Source organism: Dromiciops gliroides, chromosome 1 (assembly GCF_019393635.1).
Source record: "Dromiciops gliroides isolate mDroGli1 chromosome 1, mDroGli1.pri, whole genome shotgun sequence".
NCBI lineage: Eukaryota > Metazoa > Chordata > Mammalia > Microbiotheria > Microbiotheriidae > Dromiciops > Dromiciops gliroides.
This window is the reverse complement of record NC_057861.1, coordinates 373,314,471-373,323,620: the sequence shown is the minus strand read 5'-3', so window position 1 is coordinate 373,323,620 and position 9,150 is coordinate 373,314,471. Positions and strand designations below refer to the sequence as shown.

Here is a 9,150-nt window from a genome sequence, read left to right as displayed (position 1 = left end):
TATATGAGCTGATGTAAAGTGAAATTCAATGTATACAAAGTAACAACAATATTGTAAGATGATCAGCTGTGATCAAGGACTTATAAAAAATGTGATCCATCTCCACAGAATGAATTGATGGTGTCTGAATACAGATTGAAGCATAATTTACTTTTTGTTTCTTTTCTTAAGTTAATTTGTCTGTTTTCTTTTCCAAGCTGATGAATATGGAAATGTTTTGTATGACTTTACATGTATAACTTATATTGAATTGCTTGCATTCCTAAGGGGTGGGGTGGGGAGATGGGGAAGAAGAGAATTTGGAACACAAAGTTTTAAAAATGGACATGTAAATAACTTTTTATGTTTAATTGGAGAAAATAAAATTTAAAAAAATGAAAAAATTCTATTCATTTGGGCTGCTCAAATATTCACTGCTGAGAATGAAATACTGAATCCATTTGAAAATCCCATCCCCTTTGGATTGTTGTTCATGTTTAGTGATTCAGTAATTTCCAACTCTTTGTGACTCATTGGATCATAGCATTCCAGTAATGTCCATATGGTCTTCTTAATAAAGATACTATAATCATTTGAGTTTTCTGTCTCCAGTGGACTAAGGTACACAGAGGTTAAGTGATTTGCACAGAATGAGACAGCATCTGAATACAGATTTGAACTCAGGTCTTCCTGACTTGAGTCCAAGCAGTTTATCTACTGAGCCATTGAGCTGCCTTCCTTTGGAGCATACGTAACTATATCTCCTTTTCATTGATTACCAACATATAGAGAGAAGGATTAGGATTAGAACTATGATTTCTTTTGTCTAGAGATTTCCCAGGTGAGAAAAATCACTTTGTAAAAGCAGAAAATATACTCTAAAATGTGCCTAGAACCCTGAAAAGACACATGATTTACCCAGGGTCACACAGCTAGTATATGTCAAAAGGAAGACCTGAAGCAATGTCTTCCAAACTCTAAACCAACTCTTTAGGCACTTTGCCATTAAGCATCTTCATATTAGCTATATTTAAGATTATCACCATCTTATTCAGGAATTATTTTTTGCTTTTCTTTAAAACATTTTAAATATATAAAATCTTAAATTTATATTTTAACACCTTTGACTCTCTTTTCTGTTGTTTACTTGATTAACAAAATTGATAAAAGGAAAAAAAGCAACAAATGGAAATTACTTGATTTGAGTTTCAATCTGTCACTATTTAGTTATGGAAGAGAGAAAAATTTTTAACCTTTCATGCCTTGCCTGAAGTTTATTCATTTATGAAATGAAAGACTGGACTAGAAAAGCTCTCACATCCCTTCTATCTCTAACAAATATATACCCACTTTTTCGTGTATTATTCTGTAAGATTACCTATATGATCTATGACTTTATCTTCTCAGAGTAAGTGAAGCATGGATTTGAAGCATTATTTGGGTAATTCAGGCCCCAAAGAATTATATATGCTGAATTTTCCAGATTGGATTTCTACATTGATTATAACATAAATCAAGTGCTGGAATATACTTAGAAGCCTGCATAGGAATAGATCTATGAATCTGAAATATTCTCTGTGGGCCTGTCTATAAACCTTTTTGCCTAATGGAAAATGCCTTGCACTTAGAGTTGGGAGAGCTGATTCTTTGTCATTCTTTTGCCATTAACTTCAAAAATGAACTCTGATAACTTTCTTAAACTCACCAAAATTTTTGTCTGTATATCTATAGAATTAAGATGACATAATAACTAACTTCAAAATTTCATCTAGCACTAAAATTCAGATTCTCAATGAATTGTTTTCTTGTATGCTCTTATTGTTAAATCAATCAATAGACATTTTATTGAACCTACTGCAAAAATGCCAAGCATTTTGTGAAGCACTAGGTATACTAATGCAACCAATGAAAATATTCCTATTCACAGGGAATTTACACAGTAAGAAATGAAAAAAAAATGTATTGGTATCTTCCAATCCTTCAAGAAGCATCTGAGGTCACTTCATACCTCTCACTCATATCCCTCAGAGAAGGATGACCAAGATTTGAAGCACTCTTTTAGTCTGTATCTACTCAAAAGGTTAGCTTAAGAAACCTTCACCAACATCTTTTCTTCTACTAGTTGACCAGTGGATAAAATTAGTTAAAATAAGACATTTTATGAAACATTATAGGAAACAAATCACAAAATATTCAGCTCACTCTCCCAAAAAATCACATTATTTGAAATATTCAGAAAACATGTATGACCAGTTTACACAAAAAACAATTCAAATCTCCATTTCCTGATTGAATTTCTCCTGACCTCTATTCTTGTATCTCCAACAGCTTTTCAAGCATCTCCAACTGGAAATCCAATAAATGTTTAAATTCAATATGTCCAAAACAATTCATTATCTTTCTCTCTAAACCTGATTCTTCTTCCACCTTCCCTGTTACTATAGAAGGCAACACCATACTTGTAGTCTGCCAGGCTAACAACATAGGTGTCATCCTATATTCCTCACAATCTCTCACCACCTACATACAAGCTATTGCCAAAAGCTGCCAATTTCACCTTTGCAATATCTCTTGAATATGTCCTTTCTTTCCTATGACACTATCATGTTAGTGTAGTACCTCATCACCTCATATCTCAAATATAACAATAACCTGCTGGGAAGTCTTCCTCCCTCAACCCTCTGTCCACTCTAATTCATTCTCCATTCAGCCACTAAAATTAAATTTTTTAAACAATGAAAATATTATCATTGCCTCCTACCCCCTCTATCCCATACTCAATAAGCACTAGTGGCTCTCTTTTTCCTCTGGGATAAAATATAAAAATGATCTGTTTGCTATTCAAAGTAATTCATAATCTAGTCACTTCCTAAATTTCCAATCTTCTTATACCTTTTCCCTCTACTTGTATTCTTTGATCCAGTGACACAGGCCTGTTGGCTATCCCAAGAACTAAGACATTCTATCTCTCAGACTAACTTCCATGCCTGGAATGCTTTCCCTCCTGCACTCATTCATTCATTCATTTATTCATTCATTCATTCATTCATTTGTTTGTTTATTTACTTATGTATTTATGTATGTATTTATTTATTTGGAATTTTCATTACATTACATGTAAAAATATAAATTCTTTCACATTGTTTTTTTTTTCCTTGTTAAATAGCTGTTTATTCAAAAAAGTGGGCTGAGGAGGGGGTCACTAGATTCACCACAGAGCAACAACACCACATAAGTTAGGAGTAATGGGAGAGGTCAGCACAAAGCTCTGGGATCTAAACCTCTTCCTGGACTGTGAGGGATGGCCTGGAGTGTTAGGGCATACCCAGGTGAAAGGCTTTGACTTAGTAGGTGTGGTTACAGACAAAGTGGGACTCACTGGCTGCAGCTCATGATTTTCCACTTGGAGTATACTTTCCTTGAGCAGCTTGGCTATTAGCCATGGCCCACTTAATATATTCCTCTTGGGCAGCCTTTACATTTTCCTTCTTTCCACCCCAGGTCTTGAGGGCAGATGCCTGTAGGCCTCGGTCTTAAGAATAGGTCAGGGCCCATGGCTTATGCAAGGGGCAGGTATTGATGGCATTAAGGTTGATGGAGGCATCCTCCACACTCTGACACCCAGACAGGAAGGTGATACCAATGAGTGCAGGAGGCACAGTTTGGCAAAGGTCAGTTACAGTTGCCATTGAGATCTCCTCATGTGAATACTTCTGAGTGCAGGCATGGCCAGAAGTAACCATGTTAAGCTTCAGCAAGTTTCCTTCCAGATAGACATGGTGGTCACTCAGACCTTTGTAGACAGCAGTCAGCACCTTCTCAGTGACATACTGACAGGTCTTCAGATCATGTTCTCCATCAGGGAGGATCTCTGGCTCCACAATGGGGACAATATCATTCTGCTGGCAAATGCTGGCATATCGAGGCAGCACACTGGCATTCTCTATGATGGCAAGTGGGGAAGGTGTATTATCCCCAATCTTCAGTACACAACGCCACTCGGCAAAGTCAGCCCCATCCTTCTTATACTGGGCACAACCCTCACTCAGCCCATCCAGACTTGGGTGGTAGTCTTGCCAGTGGTCACTGCCAGGGGCACTACACCTTTGTCTACCTTGATGCCCACAATGCCACCCTCTGTCTTTATGACTTTGGGCAAGGGATGACCATAATCGCTTTCTGGTAAAGTATCTCATGGAAAAGGCTGACACTTCCAATACAGGAATTCACTGGATCATCTGCTGTTAGAAGTAACTGCCTATAGAGGTGATAATTTCCCTCTGTGTTCTCAGTTCCAATGGACTGAAGCTGCTTTGCAATGCTACCAGTGGACTCATCTGCTGCCAAAATTCCCTTGCCCAGGGTGACAATTCAGTGAGCACAATGATTTTTTTTTAAACTTTGTGTTGCAAATTTTCTTCCTCCCTCACTCCCCACCCCTCCCTAAAAATCAAGCAATTCAATATAAGTTATACATGTACAGTCATGCAAAACATATCCACATAAGTCAGGTTGTGAAAGAAAACAGACAAAATACTTTTAGAAAGAGGACCTAACAAAAAAAAAACAACATTATGCTTAAATCTGTATTCAGATACCATCAATTCTTTCTCTGTAGATGGATTACATTTTTCATGTCTGTCTGATAGCATCCTGCTCATCATTTCTTTCATAGTTAATATTGCTAACTGTATTGTCCTGCATCCTATTTCCTCCCCTTGATATATACTCCATTTTCTTCTTTCATCCTATCCATCCTCAAAAGTGTTTTGCATTTACTGACCTCTCCTCTAATCTGCCCTCCCTTCCTTTAGCTCTCCTCCCTTATCACCTTCCCCTCCCACTTTCTTGCAGGGCAAGATATATTACTATACCCACTTGATTGTGCATGTTATTCCCTCTTTGAGCTAATTCTGAAGAGAGTAAGGATTACTCACTCCCCTGTGCCTTCCCCATCTTCCCTTCCACTCCAAAAGCTCTTTCTTGTTTCGTTTTTGTGAGCTACTTTACCAGATTCCACCTCTCCCTTTCCCTTTTTTTCCAGTGCATTCCTCTTACTCCTTAACTTTATTTTAAAGATATCATCATGGATCAGCTAGATGACATAGTGGACAAAGCATCAGCCCTGGATCCAGGAGGTCCCGAGCCTAAATCCAGTCACACACATAAGGTACCAACCCCAACCTGAACCACACACACACAAAAAAGATGACCAAAACATAAATGCTTTACAGATATCATCCCTTCATATTCAATTTACATTTATGCCTTCTAAGTACATTCCTTTCATCTGTCCTAATACTGAGAAAGTTCTTACGAGTAAGAAGTATCATCTTCCTATGTAGGAATGTAAACATTTTTTTTCCATATAAATATTTTATTATTTTCCAGTTATATGTAGAGATAATTTTCAACATTTGTTTTGATAAGATTTCTTGTTTCAAATTTTTTGTTCCCTACCCTCCATGCCCCTCTCCCCAAGACAATCACATTAAACATATTTCTGCATTAGTCATGTAATGAGAGAAGAATCAAAGAAAATAGGAAAAATGTCAAAAAAGAAAAACAACAACAACAAAAGCAATAGAAATATTATTGTTCCATCTGAATCCAGATTCAACAGTTCTCCTTTTTTCCCTGGATTTAGAGAACATTTTCCATCATGACTCCTTTGGAACTGTCTTGGACCATTATATTGCTGAGAAGAATCCAGTGTATCACATTTCATCAACACACAATGTTGTTGATACTGTGTACAATGTTCTCCAGGTTCTGCTCATCTTACTCATCTTGAGTTCATTCAAGTCCTTCCAGGTTTCTCTGAAATCTGCCTGCTCATAATTTCTTACAGCATAATAGTATTCCATTACATTTATATGCCACAACTTGTTCAGCCATTCCCCAATTGATGGGCAACCCCTCCATTTCTAATTCCTTGCCACCACAAAAAAGAGCAGCTATAAATATTTTTGTACATGTGGGTCCTTTTCCATTTTTTATGATCTCTTTGGGGAAAAGTCCTAATAATGGTATTGCTGGGTCAAAGGATATGCAAAGCTTTATAGCACTTTGGGCATAGTTCCAAACTGCTCTTAAGAATGGTTGGATCAGTTCACAGCTCCACCAACAATGCATTAGTGTCCCAATTTTTCCACAGTTTCTCCAACATTTATTACTCCATTTTTTGTCATATTAGCCAATCTGATAGGTGTCAGGTTGTATGTCAGAGTTGTTTTAATTTGCATCTTTCTAATTAGAGCATTTTTTTCATATGGCAATAGATAGCTTTATTTTCTTGATCAGAAAACTGCCTGTTCATATCCTTTGATCATTTCTCAGTTGGGAAATGACTTGGATTCTCATAAATTTGATTTAGTTCTCTATATATTTTAGAAATAAAGCCTTTATCAGAAGTACTGGCTAGAAAAATTGTTTCTCAGTTTTCTGTCTCCCTTCTAATTTTTACTGCATTGCTTCTGTTTGTCCAAAAACTTTTTAATTTATTGTAATCAACATCATGCATTTTGCATTTCCTACTATTTTCTATCTCTTGTTTGGTCATGAACTGTTCTCCTTTCCAAAGATCTGAGACATAGACTATTCCTTCCCCTCCTAATTTACCTATAGCATCACCTTTTATGTCTAAATCATGTACCCACTTGGACTTTATTTTAGTATAATGTGTATGATGTTGGTCTATGCCCAGTTTCTGCCACAGTCTCTTCCAGTTTTCCCAGCAGTTTTTGTCAAATACTGAATTCTTATCTCAGAAGCTGGAGTCTTTGGGTTTATCAAACAGTACATTATTAAAGTCATTTACCATTGTATCTCTTGTGCCTAACTTATTCCATTGATCCTCCACTCTATTTCTTATCCAGTAAGAGATAATTTTGATAATTTTCCTCATCTATGTAGGATAAAACCTTTGGCATAATGGAGTGGGAGAGTCTGTCCCCCTCACCAGGCATATGTCTAATATTACTGAGAGCATTATAGATAAATTTGAATTCTACTGTGAGATTATAAGCATATCCTGAGAGATTATAGTTTTTATTCTCTGTATTGGTAATATTATAATATGGTATTCAAAGAGGAAGGAAGATGTTAGAGTTGGGCCATGTGGTGAGAGAGACTCTAGGACAGCTACCTCTGCTGGAGATGCCCTGAATCCAAAAAGAAATCTTGATAAATCTTTAGAATCAGGTCAGCAGAAACTACTCCCCCTGCAGGAGGTTATAGAATATAGCAAAAAGGGAGCAGCAGTACAATTAGAAAATACAGCCCCTTTATACCAAATGACTTGAGCACATGAAAAAAAAATCATCCCTAGATTTGATCAAAATCCAAAGATTATTCTCACAGTTAAGGGCTATATTTAAAATATATCAACCCACTTGGCTGATGTTACTTGACTTATGGAAACTCTACTATCCCTGAGTGAGATGACAGATATTATCTCAGCAGGAAAGGCCCTGGTAACAAAAGGCTAGTCTAGTACAGCATGGCCTCTCCAGGACCCAAATTGGAATTATAATGATGACCAACAATTCCAAGACATAAAAGATGCTAGAGAAACACTTCTGAAGGGAATGGTATCTTGCTCTAAAAAATCCGAAAACTGCCAGAAATTCTTGGACCTAGATCAGAAGCCTAATGAATGACTCAATAGGTTTTATAATAGACTTTATGAAGCTGCAAGGCAAACACCAGGCTGGACCCACTAGATTTAAAAGATTCCTATGTTGTGCTTAACACATTTTTTACCATTCATTGTCATAAATCTATAAATATTTTCTGACACAATGTCCAGACTGGAAAAATATGACTATAGATATGCTTAAATAGATTGCCAACTATGCCTTTGAGTCAAATGAGGAGAATAAGTCTAAACAGAGCATTCTGGCACCTGTGCTTTCTGGTCAGGCATCTAAGGGCCAGCACAAACACCCTAAGTTATGCTGTTATTGTGATAAACTAGGGCACTCGTTGAGGGAATGTAGAACTAGAAAACAGGAACTTAATTGAGTACTGACCAACAGCATTGAAAATTTTTCAGAGGAAATAAGAATAATTATGGAAACTTTTATCAGAAATGAAACAACCAAGGTAATTATGGGCCTTATTATAAGCAGAATCAAAATGGATATAAATATTTTCTGAGAGGTACAAAAGGACAGAACCAGAAACAGGGTAACCATGGACTCCCTCAGAGGGGGGCACAGGATTGACATTACAAAGGAGTGGGGTGGAAGATAGTTACTGAAAGCTACATATTTCCAGACCCTGATTATATAAACCCCCTTATACCAATCCTTTCACCTCCCCAGAGTAAGGAACCTCATATGACCCTCAAAGTTGGAGACATGTATTATGATTGTCTGTTAGATACAGGAGCCTCTAAATCAGTATTAGTAAGTAATTCTGACCCTGAATAACCATCTGAATGTAATCATTCATCAGTTGAATAATCCCCTATGGCAAATTCGTGATACAGACAAAGCCAATGCTAAAGAACTCCACATTTTCTACCATAAAGAACATTATGAAAGCATTAGAAAAATTAATGATAATTCAAAAACCCCTGCCACTTTGGCATGCAGAGAATTGGGAAACCAGTTAAAACAATGTGGTGTACCCCAAACTCTAGCAGTATAACTTAAATTTAACAAGCTTTTCCTTCTACAGCTAAACCACTGATAGCACATGGCCTTCTTTTCTGGCTTACCTCAACCTCCCCCAACATTTTCCCCTTCCCCTACTAAACCCTACTTCCTTAAAACCATTTTTTTTGTTTGTTTTTTGAAAGGCATTGAAAAGGCCTGGAATATACCACATACTTAAGTTTTCTCATGAACACAAAAGGGTCCTTAGCAAACCTTTTTCATTTTTGGTTTTGGTTTGGTTTGGTTTTTTAATTTTGTTTCTTTTGCTTTCTTTTTAATTCAATTTTGTAAACTGAGTGAATTTCAAAGAGATTTTAAGTATATGCTGTGGGGCCATTGGACCTCAGAATCTGAAGAGAGCCATGGGTTTAATGAGTTTGTTTATGGGATTATGTTTAAAAAAATGTTATTGAAACCTATTGCTTGGTTTATCAATGAACACATTGAAAATTGAGTTTTACTGATTGAAGTTTTATTTCTTTTTGATAAATTGATTATCACTTAGACA

General features: G+C 36.5%; 1 pseudogene; it reads right to left on the bottom strand.

Annotated features, from left to right (window-relative positions):
- Positions 1-3,323: 3,323 nt before the first annotated feature.
- On the bottom strand, positions 3,324-4,353 carry LOC122736345 (annotated as a pseudogene).
- Positions 4,354-9,150: the final 4,797 nt, after the last annotated feature.